This window comes from Acromyrmex echinatior, chromosome 13, assembly GCF_024713525.1.
Source record: "Acromyrmex echinatior isolate Ae372 chromosome 13, ASM2471352v2, whole genome shotgun sequence".
In the NCBI taxonomy this organism is placed as follows: Eukaryota; Metazoa; Arthropoda; class Insecta; order Hymenoptera; family Formicidae; genus Acromyrmex; species Acromyrmex echinatior.
In genome coordinates, this window is record NC_141864.1 from 4,873,244 (window position 1) to 4,892,417 (window position 19,174).

Here is a 19,174-nt window from a genome sequence, read left to right on the forward strand (position 1 = left end):
TAGGTTATTATATTACAAAGTTCTGATAATTAATATTCCAAAAAATTGTTACTGCACGCGTTAAACTTTTTTATTTCTCTTTAAATAGATATTTAATAAAAATAATTATCATTCCTAAAAAAATTTTTATAATTATTATTTAAATGATTCAAATATACAATAAAAATGAATATAAATAAATTATTTCATGGATGCTCCACTGTTGCTCAATGCCTTTCAGATACCTCCTCTCAAGTTTCTTCGTTACATTGTTTACACTCATTTGTAAAAACAAATAGATAATTACGATTTATTATACTTTATACGGCATTCCCGATGTAAATTGTATGTAAACCGTATATCACGTTTTCTTTACTTCATTCGGATTATTCAGCGATTTAAATGTCTTTATTTTAATCCACAAATAAAAGAGAATCACGAAATTTAATCTGTAAAAAAAAACATAAATCACAACGTAAAATAAATTTAAATCCATAAGTTAGAATAAAGCTATTATTCTAAATATTGCAACAAAACAATTATTTACAATTATTCTATTCGATGTCTATTCTGTTTAATTGTTATCTTAAACAAAAACACGCAAAGTATCTTTTATCTTATAAATGACCTCGATATGTTTATGATATCTTGTAAAAATTAATTGATTGTGTGGATTGTTAACTGCTATGAAAATCATTGTGTTTAGAACTTGTTGCAATCACTTTAGGAGAGATAATAACGAAGCGATATACGGAGCAGCTCGTGTTGCTGCCTACCTACTCGAGTCATATTTTGTAAATGATAGATACTACACGATACGTGAGGTAATCTTGTGTACATGTTTCGCACCGCAAGTAACGCCAAGTATCTTGTGAGATTAAATTCATCATCGCGACATTTAATATAAAATCAATGTGCGTCAAATATTTCTACTATTAATTAATGTTAGGATTTTCGTCAACGTTAAGATCACTTTAATCATTCGATTTGCATATTCCATATTTTTAATTTGAATTTAACAGATTATATTCAGATTGATCAAAAATCTTTAGAAAGTGTTTATTCAATAAATCATTATTATGTTATACGTTAAATATTACAAGAAAAATTAACATGATTTAAGGTAGCTCTTTATCTTTAAATAGATATATATGCTATTTTTTACGTTCTAATTCTTAACCAATTTTAATCTTTAACACAATTTCTCATGATTTGTCGCAATTGTGTTAAAGATTAAAATTGGTTAAGAATTAGAGCATAAAAAATAGCATATATATCTATTTAAGTTAAAAATGTGATACTATTATCAATATAACCATTGCACAATGGAAAAAAGCAGAATAATATCACATTTTTAACTCAAATGTACATATATTCTATTTTTTTTAAATAGACAATTACACCACTTCATGGTGTAACGTTTCAGCTTTAAGAATCCGTTTTTATTAATTGCGGTACGATGATTTTTAACAATGAGTTATGAGCAATCAAAATCAGAATGCCTTTTTATTTAATCCGCGTATGATGGTAACAAAAAGTTGTAAGAACATTTTTTAAAAATAAACATTTAGGAAAAATTTTAAGCTTTCACGTCAAATAGTCAAAAATTTTGCAACAAATATATTCTGTATATGATTTTGATGTAACAAAATTCCATAGAACTTTTTCTCCAACTAAATACTTATACACTGTAATCATATTTTAATAGACTATGGTAATATATAATAACATATTTAATAAAAAATTATTTATTTTTTAGGATCACATAAGACACAGTAGTAAAGAACAATTGACAATTGGATAGGTCGAAAGCAATTATAACTATTTCTAATAATAATGACGAATCATTGATGAAAGAAACTAAGAATAAAAATATAATTTTTACGAGATATAATATGTATAGATGAAAATTTTCCAATAATTATAATTTTTCCATGAGATGTTAATATAAAATTATATATATATATATATATATATATATATATATATATTAGGTGTTGGAATTAATTCGTAGCGTTTTACAAGTGATGGGAAGTACTTTCATTAATGTATTTTTTAATGCTCATGTGAAATAAATAACATTCTTTCATTAAAAAACGCTACGAATTAATTCCAACACCTAATATATATATATAAATTAAAATTTGTCATTAACAATTAGCTCGTTTAATATTAATTAATCAACTTCGATCGCAAATTTTTTAATTTGAGAGCTATTATAATCTCTACATTTTTAATTTCAATAATTGTATTAATTAAATATTTTTAAAATATGTTATTAAAATATCGTGCGATGATTATAAATGTCTACATAGAAGGAGGTTGTAAAACATTATTAATAATTGTTAATATTAAAATTTCTGCTGAGCTTATTAATAAACAAAGATCTTCAAACATCTTGAATAAACTAGAATTGATGTAATGAAGCTTCAATTCAGAGCTTAAGTTTAAATTCGTCAACGCAGCGCATTACAATTCGTATTTTCGATGAAACTGAGCGATAAACCGAACTGCAATTTCATGCATACGTCATCAGGAATGGTAGGAATCGTTGACAGTGAGCGTCACGTGCGACGTATGTCGATCGTCACCGAAATTCTCTCGTTGCTCCTAGACGCCTACAAATCGTTCGTGAATTCCAACAGAGAAGCCGACGTCGGTATTTGCGAATTATACATCGATCGCGATCGATCGGTGATACCAATAAAGACGCTCGCGCTATACAGCTTGTTCTATGCGGTATCAATCTTCAAAACGAAATTTAGCATTCTGATATATATATATATATATATATATATATATATATATATATATATATATATAAAATATAATTAGAATAGATAGGATAGGAATGTCATGACATTGCGTAACTTTTGTTTAAATATTAATATAAATTATTAATACGATATTGTATTAATTTATACTTACATTTTATTAAAATTTGTATAAAATACAATATATAATTTTGCTTAAAAAAAATCGAATATCTTTATATCATTAATTTTTTTCTTTGATATTTAAAATTTAATTTAACAAAAATATTAAATTAAAATTTTATTTTATTTTATTTTTTCTTTGATATTTAAATCTATCTAATTTTTAACATAAATTTATATTTTTAAATTATTATATAAAAAAAAAATTAAAATAGAGTCAATTTCGATTCTTAAAGTATGAAATTAGTGGTTTCTATTTGTCAATTGTAAATTAATCAGTGTAACATCTCCATGACGTCAAAAATATTTCGTTAAAAACGAGATTGTACGCTTCATTGTCCACGTGTTTTCTCAGATGATCACACCCGATCGAGCGTATCAATTTTACAGCGAGTCATGACTCTGCTGAAGAGAAGAACTCTGGGTGGGACTTGATTGTGGCGAGAACCGATCGCATGAAAAGACGAGGAGAAAATGAAAAATGATGGTTCCGAATTTTGTCTTCTTACGCGCGTTCGGATTTTCGGCTTTAAAAGCCGTTAAATATCGGAGAGGGAAAAAAGGAAGTTGCATCAATGATTCAATATTTACGCACAATACCGGTGAAATTGGTTTCAAGAGCCCCACGCGTCAATAGATCCGTTGTAGAAAGGCCCCGAATATTTCCTCACGCACATTTCTCGAGTCGACACCCTCGCATGTAAAAACCATTTGGAACTTCGTCATGGAACACATTGAACCCGAGTCTTGTAAGAGCATTGCAATTTCTTGCTTCCTATTTCTCGTGAGCTTAAGTAATAGCGTGCAACAGACGAATTTCCGTGACAACAATGTCTATCCATTATCGATCCTGCAAGAATTCTTCGTGGCTGTTCTGATTTATTTATTATACATGTAATAGAGGATGGATTAAATGCTAATAATGGCTAACGTGCGTTATTTATATTTTCTCAATATAAGTTTATATATTCGCTTATACGAATAAATATTGCAATTAGTAAGATTTAATAATTATAAAATTAAAATCTGTAATTTAATAAACTAATTAATTTTAATTATTAAATAATTGCATTTATATATTTAATTATAAGTTAATTAATTCGAGTAATTATAAATTCTAGATTTTACAATTATTCACTATTCTCTTCAGAAATACGCTTCAACGCATTTTTATCATTACATCGATATTACTAATTACGATAAAATACTTCTCGGTATTGTGCATAGAGAGAGAGAGAGAGAGAGAGAGAGAGAGAGAGAGAGAGAGAGCGTACACACATTAAATTACCAACATTTAATAAATACTTAACGGTGAGAGACGCAAAAATAATTTATTTAAAGCAATGCGTCATAACAACAACATTCATTTTTTCCTTCTCGGTACATTTCATATATCAACGTGAAATAAAACTATGAATGCATATTGCAGACTGTACTGCAAATGCAATTTAAATAAGAGTACAGTCTGCAATATTCATAGTTTTATTTCACATTGACATACGAAATGTCCTGAGATGCAAAAAAGATAGCGTTGTGACACGTTGCTACGCTTTAAATAAATTATTTCTTTAGCAACTAAATTTTATCGACGTAAGAATATCTCGTTCGTTCGTCGGACAAATTTATAAATTTGGCAGCTCCATTGTCCATCATGTGTTCTTCGAGGATGTAACTGCGTAAAACCGAGATACGACAGATTAGCAACGACGTCTGCGAAAGATACGCAAAGTAATTTTTGCCGCCTGCATGCACGCACGCACGCGTGTATTATGCCATGGTTATCACGCTGCTGCATGTTTTACCTATTCTTGTTTTTTCCTCTGTTGCTTTTTTTCTTTCTTCTTCGAGGTGCAAATGGATTTTATGTCGCGGGTTCATTGAACCGTCTCTGCCGGACGCGATATACTTGATCGTTAAAATAGAAAATACTCGGCCACCACGCAACGTAATGAAGATCACGCGTTATATACTCTCTTTCTGTCTCTCTTTTTCTCTGTTAGAATATTACAGGACACGTGGCAAATGTCCGCGATATTCACACGCGAGATACGAAATGCAGACTCGCGAAAACAGATTAGATCGAAGATATGCGGATAATAGCCTCTCGAAATAGAACTATTTTATAGAGAACTATTTGGTTGCACCAACAACTTTTATTCTTAGAGATCCTTTATTCATAGAGTTGCTTTGTTCATCGACATTACGTTTAGATTTGATACTTTGTTTAATGTAATTGTTGATGAAATATAAAGCAGAGAAATTATGTTCAATTAGTATTATGATCAAAAAAAATTTTATTAAATAATGTGAAATAAAAAATATCTAATTGCTAAAATATATTATTTATTATTAAAACATAAAATGTTGATAAGAGAAAGCTTTCATTTGTAACATAATCTCATACACAGAGAATTGAGGGAAATATATTAGCGAAATTGTCATACAATTAATGCATTCTTGTGTGATTTGTATTTAAATACTTTATTCTCTCAAATTTGTATGTTAAAATTTTTTTAATTAAAACGTTAACTAAGTTTGTTTCTTGCCTACTTCGTGACTTGTTTGATTCTTACTTTTAAATTTTAAACAAATAGAAATAAGAATCAAACAATTTATTGTATTAAAATTATGCAATTTATCTACCAATTAATTTGAACCTATAATTATTCCAAGTTTATTATTTAAAGAACAACTTTTTATCTGTTTATCATTAAAGTATGATGTTTTTTAAAATTTTCTGTGAACGAAATTATGTTACAAATAAAAGTACTTTTTCTTATCAGCGTCGTGTTTTAATGATAAAAAATAGATATTAGCATCTAAATATTATTTTTTCGATTTTCTATTATTTAAAAAACCTGTTGTTTTTATAAAATTTTAATGCGAAAGTAAAAATATGTAATATGTTTTAAAGAATGTGAAATCGTATTAGAATCCGTAAGGTATTACTCGCTTTTTCGTAATTTATTTATTAAAATTTTGTTGGTAATTTATTAAAATTTTGCTGGGATCTGCTCATCGTATTATCGCTGGTGCAACACTGACACACTTCCATCAATTGATCCTGAACAATGTAATTCAATATAATTTCTGTCTCTTTATCCCGCGTAACGAGATCCCGTCGCACGTAAAAATAGATATACTCAGCTGTACGTTGCTATCAGCTATTATTTTTTTATTCATTGTCAATTCATCAAATTTGCTTCTTTTCTGATTCAACTTCACTGTCTCATTCGCCGCGATACGAACCGATTAAATAGGTCTATTTTCTGAGGTTGACCTAGTATACATTTCTGGAACTTAAAGTGAAATACAATGAATGCAAAAAGTATCTGTATAGAAAAAATATTTTTTAAAAAAACTTATTTTTAAAAGATAAATATTATCTAGCGAGAAATGACTCATCGAATTGATGTCGAATGGATATTAATCTGATGATTTCAACATCAATTCGATGTCGATTTAACGTCTAATTAACGGTTATTTCTTGCTGAATAATTAATAATTTATTTATATAAAGAATAAAATAGATACTGTATGTATATTGTATTGATTGTATTGACTACATATGTATTAATTATAGAAAACATCATCTTAAAAATAAATGAAAATTAAAAATTGTATTGTTTGGATGCTCAAAGGTACACAATAGAGAAATTTAGCTTCTAAAATCAAGAATACATGCGAATCTCGTTTGTTTATGTTAGAACAGAATGTGTTCATTGTATAAAATTGATAATTAACATTTTCTACAAATAAAGCTTCTTTTATAAAAAAAATTCTTTGCACGAATACTTTTTGCATGCTCACTGTAATGTTTGATATTTGGCGAAAGCGAGAAAAAGAGTTCTAGTGCAGTCCAATTGCAGAAAATATAAAACAGACTTAATATTACGACTAATTATGAGTACCGATAATAACACGATGTTGTCCATTTATGAGAGCAAATATTTTTCCCGCAAGAGATGTTCCACTTGAGGCTCGCAACGTTCATGGAATCATTTCATCCTTCTTTGTTGTGTATCCAACGGTGTATCTGTACCCAATAGTGTATCTGTGTATCATCTTCAAGAATTTTACAACAGTTGTAAAGTCATGTATGTAGAATACATAGTGTCTGATAGGTTGAAATTCTTATTTTCTGTTCCATGACTTCTGATAGGTTGAAATTCTTATTCTCTATTCCCTGTTCCTTTCATTTAGCCCTTTACTCTCATATTCGCTTCTCTCACTCTTACATTCGGTTTCACAATAACATGGCAGAGCCAATCACGGATCGAATCGACATTGGCTTTTGTTGATTTGAACGCGCCCAATGTTAACAAAACAAAAATAAAAACAAATACAGGACATTGCGAACGTTGTGAGTACCAAACGAAATGCAAGGAAGCTCGATTTCACTGTACGTTTTCAATCTGACACGAATACAAAATGTAAGGAAGTTTATTACACGGCTATTAATCGCGTGTTTCGAAAACAACGTTTGATTACTATTGTGCGCATTTGTCAATAAATACGTTCAACGGTTTTCGATTCTTGCGCTGCCATTATTCTTTAACACGCTTTCGGACGAATGAAATAAGACGAATAAATTTGAAATAAACCGGCATTTCCGACGCGTCTTTCGATCGATTTTCGTTGCAGGAGACAAAATATCGAGGCACTCGCGAACAACATCACACCAAAGCAATCGGCGTGAACGAACACACCGGAGTTTCATTACGCGACGTAAATTTCTTACTCGTAATAGTCGCGTCGTGTCTCTCAATTAGCATCCAAACTCAAATCAATACGTTCGTCACCTCTGGTGACCGTGTGAACACGAAACTCACTTTCAGCAGCGAGAAATACGATGCGACTCGGTAATCTCGGTATTTGCGATGTTTTCCTAGCGCGTGACGTCACAATTAAAATACGCGAGGATGCGAGAGAATTCCTAAGCGATCCGATGATAACTGATTTATCGAATTGTCTCGAAGTAATCTGACATGATGGCGCGACAATTAAATCGCGATTCTTATATCGTGGAGAAATGCGACTAGTTATTTTATGTTATAATTAACCTACAATCAATAATCTTCATTCTTATCGATATTCTCCAAACGCGTGATTTCCGATAAACGCATCAGTTGAAATAATTACAAAAATAAAGCTGACATCTGTTTACGAAAGCGTTAATTAAGTTTGTTTAAATGCAATGCATTGTTAAACCTGTTCGTAGTAGCTGAACTGTAGTATACACTTGTTATATTATACTTAACCCTCTTTCACCAACATGAAATTTTCATCTTTCATTCACAATTTAAGGGATTATGTTTAATGTGACGTCAGAATATATATTTTTGAAATTCTTTTTAAACTTAAAGATTTAAAAAAAAAACGATCATATATTCGAAATTATAAAGATACATTTTAAGGATTCTGCAGTAATGATTTTTATAGCAAACTATAGATAAATGGAGAAGATATCAATTATCTACCGGCATTTTTTTTTTAGAGACGTTTTATAATGACCACTTTAGATTTGAGATCGTTCATTTTAAATAAAAAATTCGACACAATTTAGTTGGTACACTAGATTATTTACTAGTTTATTATTTTAAAAGATTGTTTATTATTTTGAAAGATTAATTTGTCGCAAAATGGCAATTGTTTAAAATTAAAGTTTATTTAAAATTAATTTTCGACAGTATCTCTCGTTTTTCATCCGTAAAAATAAATTACTCAACGAAAATAGAAAAGCCACCATCAGGTAGACTAGATTTTTATATATTAAGTAAGCATACAAAAGTTAAATTTATTCGATGCAGCGAAATATGCTCTCGGAATATTTTGGTCACCGATTTCGAAAATGCGAGGAAAATGTGTTAAAGTTTTGAGCTAAATTTACTAATTACATTTACTATATACTTTATTATACCTATACCTATACCTATACTTATACTTATTAATACAAGTATAAATTACATGGGCATAGAATGTTATTCACACTATAACAGGAGACTGCCTTTTCGGTTTATACCTGCTTCGACATGTTCAACCCTGTATACTTTAAATTCGCATAAAAGTCTGTCAATTTTTGTTTGTCGAAACGACTTAAAATACTTTTCAAAGAATATTTTTAAAATAACATATTTTAAGAAAATGTTGACCATCTAAAAATGCGTTTTTTTTTTTAAGTTTATCGGCATAATCTCTTAATGCTGTTGAAAACCGGATAGGTGATTACAGTGAAAAGCGCGCGATTTCGAGTGTAATTGTGATGTCGACAGTGCAGAGTAGAAAATTAAATCGAGACACTTCACTAGTTTCCTGTAAATCGAAAGGAAGCAATGTTTCTCGATATAACTGAGATCGGTATAATGATGTAAACAACGCGTCACTCGGTTGATGCAAATAATGCGTTACTAGGAATTCGCATTTCTTGTTTTCCTGACTGCGCAAAGACAGGTTAATACGGGTAAATTACTAAGCGCCATATCGTCTAACAACTTAAAAATTATCATTTTTGTAGTAAAAGAATAGAAATTTACAAAAAAAAGAAAGAACATACTTTTATTCCTTAATAATTAGTTATCAGATCAAAATTATAATCTAAGATTAATATTCCAAAATTTTAATTAGATTCAAAACTGATTTTCTGGTATACTTTGTTTTCTAAATTGTGTCGTTGTAACAAATAAGTATATGCAAAGATATTTTGGTTTATCGCATATAAAAGATGGAATCACACGATGCTCGATTTCTTGAATGATAGTATGCATGCAGTCATGCCTGCTCTGATGTATGCTAGAATTCGTTCATGCATTGAGCACTGCATATATCTACATGATTTTTATGATATTTATTATGGATTTACTTTACAACTTATTTCTCCTTGCATGCACCAATCAAAAGAAATAATTGCTAATTTCATAGTTATTTGTCAAACATCATACTGTATGCCTCAAAGCAAGCATAGCAACATGCATATTATTCAAAAAATGTATGCTTATTATTCAAAAAATCGAGCATCGTGTGATTTCACCTTTTTAGACAATTACATATGTCCGAATGAAGATTATGAAAGCTACATTATTATGATTTCTTAAACGTTTTTATTTATTATCTAGCTATAGTTTTCTTTAATCTATACACATAATTTGTTTTCTAAAATTATCTTTCCTTTATATTTTTCTCTATTAAATATAAATACATAATTAACTCTTAATACAAGACACGATGTTATTCATTTAAGTTGTTATTTGTTCATATTAAAGCTTAAGCTTATTAAAGAAATAAGCTTATTATCCTTTAAACTTACTTCTATTTATTTACCGAGCTCACTTATTTATTACTTATTTATAGAGCGATAGACGAGGTGTGTCACATTAAAAATAGCTCGAAGTAGCTAATAGAAAAATGGTTAGCATTTGATTCAAATAAAAGAATCGCGATATTCTGATACATTTAGAGCTCTAGTCGCGACATCATGGCATCCTATAAACCGCCAAAAAATGGCACGAGTTTGAATTCGTTAAACGAATTTGTTGCGTCGGATCAGAAAATTGTGGGAATTTTATTCATCCCAAAGTGAGTTTCACATACGAGGAAGTATCGGGAATATTGAATCCAGTGCTCCGCGATGACACAACTGTGATAAGTGCGCGTAATAATAACGAGTCGTTGTCTTAAGACATGAGATTCGCGCGAGATGTTCTTGATTAAGTAATACAGCGAAATTTGGCTGTGTCTATTTTTCTTTTTGGCTCAGCGAAGAATTGAGAATCGCGGGAGTTGGATTTTTGGCCGGCCAATAATTTTCATCGCTTTGATAATAGAACAATATGTCTTTCGAACAATTCGAGGTTCTAATGATAATTAAGTATACATATCTATCGTGCCTTACGCACAAATCCACCAACGAATGACTTGTTAATGCAAACATCCATCAATGCAAGTAAACTCCATGCAGTTAATTACATTATTGATATGAAAATTATTAAATTATTTCACGGATTAATTATGGACATGTTCATGCTAATTAAAATATATAATATTCGTATATGTAATAATTGGCTGATATATGTCTATATGTAGTAATTAATTTTGTGTATTGTGTGTGTACAAAAGTAATAATTTTAAATATTCAATAACTGGCAGCGATTATTTTCTGCATTAGTCGTGATCGGTGTTTGTAGTTCTCTCACGTCAGAAATTGCTTGTAGATTACTTATTGTATCGTATATTATTATTGAATGCAAGCGTGGCGTAGTGACAGTGTAGGAGACTGCTATACAAGAAAGATCCCGGGTTCGATTCAAGCAGATTCAAGAATTTTTCACGCGGTCGTAGTTCCTCTTCGGTGGTCTGGCAAACCACCAAGAGTATCTATTGTATCAAGAAAACCTCTCAAAAATGCCATACGGAAGTACCCAGCGTTAAATTGGAGGTCCCGTATGTCTCTATGTACAACTTGTGTGCGCATCACAGGCATACGTATGAGAGGTAGGCTTAGTCCTGTTTTGGATTATTGCGTCATTAGATTGGATAGAGATAAGTAGACCGTTTTCAGTTATTTACTGATAAATTACAGTACCTGGGGATTTTTGATTGGAAACTATTCTTTCGAATGGTATATATACACGACAAACTTTGTCTTTAAATATATTTATTATCTATAAGAAATATTATAATCTATAGGAAACTATACATACTGGTGTAATAATTCCGAATTAAATACCGTAATAGCAGGGATTGAAATCCATAAGATATTTACTGTATTATCTGTATCGAAAACAGATTCGATTGAAACCAATTAAATACACCACAATATGCATTATTACACTTTTGTGATGACCGATAGACCTATTAGACACAATTGTGCATTATATTTAATCTTTACTTCTAGTTGTTTTATATCTATAAATTATAGACATTGACTACGTTTAATCCTTATGTCCGTTTCCACTAATGTAGATTATTTAGTCTCAGTTCAACTTACTCTTCGTATTTTTCTAATCTTTAGAACTAGAAGAAATAGAAGATAAGTGGAACCGAGATTAAAATTAATATATATATATATATGTATATATATATATATATATATATATATATATATTATTAGGTGTTGGAATTAATTCGTAGCGTTTTTTAATGAAAGAATGTTATTTATTTCACATGAGCATTAAAAAATACATTAATGAAAGTACTTCCCATCACTTGTAAAACGCTACGAATTAATTCCAACACCTAATATTATTATTATTTATAAAGGATAAAAGCATTAGATCAGATACTACTTCCTTTTTATGTTTAAATAATTATAGTATTTTCTATTAAATGTCAAAATTCTTTAACATTTGTTTTCAAATGTCGATTTAATTTAATTTATTAGAAACAACGTTAGACATTTTATTGATGTCATTAATTAATTAAATGTACAAGATTAATTAACATATGTATCTTTAGAAATTCATTCAAAGTGTAATATCATACGAATTGTCTTATGGCTTTTATAGTAGATATAAATTTTTATAGAAGGTAATAAGTAGCATTAAAAAAATTAAAAACTTGTCAAATCTTATAAATGCCATCACAAAAAATTATAATATTTATTTGTTTTAAGTATTAAAATGGAATATAAAATAGTATACATGTCTATATACAAAAAGTATTACTATTCATAATTTAACTTTGTTATTGCTAAACGTATTAATTTTTTTTTACTTATCATTGATTTTTGACTATCACTAATTTTAATTATCTACAAGCACTTTTGTGAATAAAATTTCAGAAAACAATTAATTACATTTGCTTACACGTCGTATTATCGCCTGCAAGCACTTTTGTGAACTAAAATAAAATTAAGAAACGAAGATTTATTTGCACATATGTACTATTTACTTAAAAAAGTGATCTTATAGTTATAGCGAAAATTACTAAATACGAAAAATAGCAAAATAGAAAAATTTCTAGCAAGTACTGCGATATTGGATATGTATTGCATCTAATCATATAAATGACAGAGAGAATTTTTAATTAAAATTTTAAGTAGCAGATTATACAATAATATATTTTAGTAATGATTACAATATATTTTTTATTTTTTTTGACCAGAATTATTACTTGTTAGATTTATTATAAATTAAATATTGTAGAGAAAAAAAATGTATAAATTAATTTTTGTAAATTAAAAAGGGGAAAAATTTTCTAGTTAATATTGTGTTTATAAGAAATTGTGTAATTTAATTAAAATGTGAAGTAGCGATCATAATTGGTGGTGATCGTAATTTATTTTTATCAGTTAGAATCATATTATTTATTAGATTAATTATAAATTAATTATGTAGATTAGAATAGAGAAATTTTTGAAATTAATATCGTGATTGTACTTATACGAGATTATGACGTAATTGAAATATAGTAATTTCTATATCTTTTATTAATCAGAATCACTGCTGGTGAATTAAATTAAATTTTTAATGATGAATTATTATATAAATTAGTTATTATAAATTAGGAAGGGGAAATTACTATAGTTGTAATTATTACGTTAAAATTATTACATAAATTAACTAACACATTATTATAAATTAACTACGAAATGTACAGTAATAACTGTAAGTGATTATTTTCTAAATTAGCCACGATTATGCTTGATGCTTGTAATTATTGTATATAGTTGTTAGTTTAGTTTAAAGGCATGTGAATTGCCAATTAATTCCATAATTATTATATTTGTAGGAGTTATTTATTTGATATCTGAATTAATAGTATTTATAGTAATTATTGGTAGATTTTAATATTTTGAAGTGTCTGTAATATAATAAGCGTATGTAATACATGATGAAAAATTTATTGGCCGTGTTTAAAATCGTGTTTTTATTTTCGAAAAATAAGTGTAATGTATTAAAAATTGCTCAAAATGTGAATTTAGAATCGCACGATTATCATAACGCATGACAGACATGTACGATCGTAACTAATCTAAATTGTGACACGCGATTAACGATGATAAACACATATTCATATTTGTATGTCTCGGAATCATAGTTTTTCAAACATTGCATATTAAATTGCATCAGGAGTGCCACAAGCACAATTGTAATAAAACGTACATGATTTATGTTTTTGTATTTGTCACTGAATGAATGCTTTTCATGAAGAGGAGTAAGATTTAGCAACAATATATATTCAGCAAAGAGGATTATTTTTCTACACGCAACGATTGATAAATAAAGTCATTTAATGATCTTTCTTTATTAAGTATTGTTTATATGCTGAATGATACAGTGATTGAATTTGGAACATTGCACTGAAATCGAATTATATAAGCGTTTCAATTTTAGTTTAATATTATTTCAAATTTAGTATGATGCTTCCAAATTGATAATAATCTTATCTATAAGATTATTTCTCAACTAATTGAAATTTTCTTAACGATTTTTCTATTTGATTTCTGTTTAACGAACTTTAGAATTTGTTTAAAAATAACATAAAGCAAATTAAGTTTTTATTACTTTACTTTAGTTTGCATAAAATAAATAATAAAATATGTATCTTTACAGAAGCATTTGTGAACATGGGCTTGGCAATGCTGTTGAGTTAATACTCGTACTTTGCACAATTTATACATAATATTAATTGTCTATTTACTATGATTTGATATGATATTGCAATCATAATTATATCTCTATTCAATTTTTTACAAATATAATTTATAAATTAAAATTGTAAATTTGTTAAATGAAGGTAGATATTATGTATTATGAAATTTGACTCGTCGCATGAGATACATAAAATTTTTACGAAGGTGCCAAAGGCTCGTATTATCGGCTCCTATTTTCGATACGATCTGCATTCCGAATAATCGAGCATCAGGATAACGAAAAATCAATATAACTGTGATGATACTATTTATCCCTTGACGAAGTTTACAAATTCCAACCATGACTGAACTCTTCCGACATTTTGGAGACAATGTACCTAAAAAAATATTAAGCCTTTTTTATTTCGCTTTTAGTAGATATTTATTTTACGTACATTAAATGTAATCATCTTTGCAACTGTAATTATAATTTTAAAGATATGCAGAGAGTATTAAAAATGGGGATACATAACATTGTATAAAATTATAATTTCGAAATTACCTTAGTTATATATATATATACAAGTTTCTCAGCATAACAAATTTAAGAGTAATGCAATAATTTGATATCGGAATGTTATTACAACTCTGTAGAATATTCAGGCATTCAGATTTACGTCCATACGTATAAATTTTAATTCAAGGATAAAAAGAGTTAATTCGTGCTCGTGAAAAACGCGAATCGCGTACAGAACAAGGCAATAACGGTAATCCTTTGATCTTTCAATTCCACTGGCGCCTTATCAGTGGCGAGATGAACCGAGAGAATGGGAAAGAGATGGCGGTCGGATTACTCTAGGAAGATGGTAAGAATATTTCAGTTCAAAGTTCCACGTTGCGGGATACGCGCGTGACGTTAATTCGGCTTTCAAGCTATTATCCACGCTACGACTGCACATCGAAACGGGCTCTGTGACATCGCCGTAATGTCTCCCCGCGCATTTGTAATCTCAATCTCGCAATCGTAACGCTGGCAATGTTTATAGAGATCCGTGTACTTCGAAATTGAAATATTTGCTACGAGATAGAAGTCATTTGTGGCGCGATTGGCAATACAATGCAATAACAATTGCAATAAAGTATTTGTTGTATTATTGAGATGAGTTAAAATATGTGAGAAAAAATATACTAAGTTTTGATAAATTTTCTTGAATAATTGAATATTTATTAAATGTAAATGTATATTTATTTAGTACAAGAATTATTAATTTTATTTTATTCAACATTAATTTTTTTAATTAGTAAATATTTATTTAATATAAATAATATATTTATATTATATGTAAATAATATTTATATTATATGTAATAAATGTTAAGTTAACACTATTTAAATATTTATTAAATTTTAGTACTTTTTTCACTATAATAAAGAATAATAAAATAAAAATTGATGCTAATAATATGAGACTTTAAAGTCTCGTTTAGAATATATGCTGTTATTTATTTATTGATCACATATTAAAGACATATATGTCCTATTTTTAATTTATAATATTATTGAAAATAAATTTTTTTGATGTCACTCTCGATATGACATATCAGGCTTTCTTTTCCAATGCTTTTTCTCCATTATTTATAAATTTTTTTTATTAATGAAAATACATATATTTGCTTGTATCATTATATTCCTTAAATTCTGACGTTTTAATTGAAAAAAGTTTTTTACAAAATATTCATTTTTATAAAAGTTAAACAATTGAATTGGGTTGTTTGTCATATCCAATTGCGTTGTTCCCGTAGTGGTACCAAAGGATTAATTACAAATTTGACATAATTTATTGTAATATACCAGAAATATGTAAATTATTTATTTTCATTTTCCGAATAACAATTTTTTATCTTAAATTTGAAGTTTAATTCTTTCTAAAATATACATATATTACACGTATATGTAATTTCTATTAAACGCTTTTTATATTGTAGTATTAACTTATTATATAAATTTCATTTTTATAAGAATAATTATAATATGAATTATGAAAATTAAAAAATACTAAAATTTTACAACTTTTAATATATTTACATTCTCATAAATTTTAAAGCTTTTCGGTAATAAAATATCTTTCTGGCGCATATATGTATGTTACAAGGACTGACAAACGTTTAAAGAATTTATCTAAGATATCCCCCAAACATTCTTAGAAAGCTCGTAATTCATTTTATTCGCGTTACCAGTACTCGGTCGAACTCAAAGAACTATCTCGGAGTGTGGTCGGGCAAACTAGTCAGACAGTAAGAATCAATGCTCGTAAATTCGAATGGTTTATCGCGGCGAATGGTTGGTCATAATTCATGTGGCCTAAGTCGGTGGGTTGAAATGACATAACAGAATGTCCTATCATACTGCCGTTTTCCAGGAATATTGGAGTCAGTATGATGACGAATAGTGATAGCGAGAATAAACTCTGTGGCAAGATAATATTTGGAAGTTATACAATAATATTAGTAATGGAATTCATATGGAATTTATATTTTTCAAAAAATCAGAATTTAAGTTTGACTCTAATCAATAAGAGTTAATTAAATTATCTCTCTCTCTCTTTCATGATGCAATATTTTTAAAAACAATTAGTAAAATACAAGACCTTCGTATAATAAAGAGAAAGTGAACAATCTGTTATTATTGATTAATTGATTGTGTTTTCGTGAAGTTTTACTTTATCGTAGAATATACTGTAATAGCGAGTTGAAAATCTTATCAGGTACGAAGGATCAATGGATAAGAACTTGAAAAGAGATCGAGCGCTCGGACGGACTATCATGTCTCGAAATTATTTGGTTTGGTTGCTTTTGTTACCCTATCGCGACTATATACAGACGTTTCAGTAAAGTGAGTGGATACACACACTGCAGCCAAGTCACTGAATGTGGCCATATATACCTGCGGCGAATGGTTGGTATGGTTCCGAGGAGTTAATTCATGCCTCCTGCGCTGGCTGGACCAGCTGGCGCGATAGGTTGTTCTTTGTAACAATTCCGACGTTTTCCAGCAACACCCGGCCGCGGCATAAGGTTAATGGAAATTTCTAAGAGCGAACTATTGGCCCGTCGAACCACAACGGAGCTTTCAATAAATGAACAGTACCTTTGTACTTCACGAAGTGCCCATTAATATGTCATTATTTCGTTCGTGTAATCGCGTGTTCAATAGTAAATTCGTTTTCGAATTGCTTTCACGGCCTGAATAGAGATTGCTTTTTATCAGAGTTCTCTCTTGCGAGCTTTTAAGAAAAAATTTTAATGAAAAGTAGGAAAGGATTGTATGTACTCGATCAATATGAATCTGATAAATGAGATTGTGATTTTATTACTACATACAATTATATATAGAGAAAAAGAGTCCCTATTATAAGATACCAAGTTCATTTTGAATAAATGCTAGAAGTATGAGCAGAATTTAAAAAAATAATAGAAAGGAATTTAATAAGTTGTAAGATAATATTATATAAAATTTAATTCAAATTCCATTTTTTTTTAAATTAAAGAAATGTAAAAAGTGAGCAAATCGCAAAGTCAAAAAATTGTGCTTCTAATATGAGATGCCCCAAGAAATTGATAATAAAACGCAAAGTATATCAATATTGCAATTAAAAAACATCATTTAATGTTTTTAAAATACAAACACAGCGTGCGCGAAAAATGAGCGATAGATTATACCCAGAACTCGTTTTCAGGTAGTTCGAATCAAGCAGAAATAGGCACTCGATGTTCCGGTTATCCTTTTCATTATTATACAATAACATTTATACTTTAGCAACGATTTTCATTATGACATAAGAGCATGGGTTATTTCATATTAGAAATACTCTGGGTATCTCATATTACGGTTTCACGATCATCAAATCTAACTTTTACAATTAAGCAATTCTACATATCCCGTATTTTTCTATTAGTACGACCTTACTGTATCACTACATACAATATTTGTTTATTATTTAATAAACAAATTTAATAAAAAATTTATTAAATAATAAACAAATATTTGGCAATAAATTCTTCATGTAGTGATACAGTAAGGTCGTACTAATAGAAAAATAATAAACAAGAGTTAAAATGTGAGAATTGAAAAATTATCTAATGTAATTATTATTCTAAAGCTTTTTCGGGTCTTGATTGCACGAGTATGTTTGAGATATGAAAAAATCAGCCTTTTTCGCATATCTATATTTTTCGGGTACATTTTAAATATCTATAGAAATAGGAATTTTGTGCAATGGATGGGTTCGAACAGTTTCCCAGAAACAGACGAGGTAATTAATAGGGGAATGTGCCAAACGCGAACGCGATCGAAAAAAACTTAATTGGAGGAGGTTTTACAGAAGGTAGTATTTGAAAAGATAGTTCCTCCGCCTTTTGCGCGATTTAATACGTGGAGTTTGACATGTAAATAATTATTTCTACGTATATCTCAAAGAGATAATTATGCGAACTGACAAACTGTCCATTTCGAAATCTTCAAATGAATTTTGGAACTAAAATCACGCAACGTGAGATCCTGTTATTGAATGTTTCGTGTCCTGCAGGGTAAAAACAATAGATTTAGACTGAATTGTTTCACTTTTCGGTAAACTTCAGCTCACTGTCTTATTCTTTTATTTTCTTATGCTCTTATCCTTTACTCTTTTATT

At 28.8% G+C, this 19,174-nt stretch overlaps 2 protein-coding genes across 5 annotated transcripts in view; one reads left to right on the plus strand and one right to left on the minus strand.

Moving 5' to 3' along the window:
- The window catches only part of LOC105150663 (uncharacterized), a 398,699-nt gene that overhangs the window by 188,615 nt on the left and 190,910 nt on the right, over positions 1-19,174 (minus strand). The gene's annotated exons all lie outside the window — the stretch shown is intronic.
- Positions 1-19,174, plus strand: part of olf413 (DBH like monooxygenase olf413) — a 345,980-nt gene that overhangs the window by 11,115 nt on the left and 315,691 nt on the right. The window lies entirely within an intron of this gene.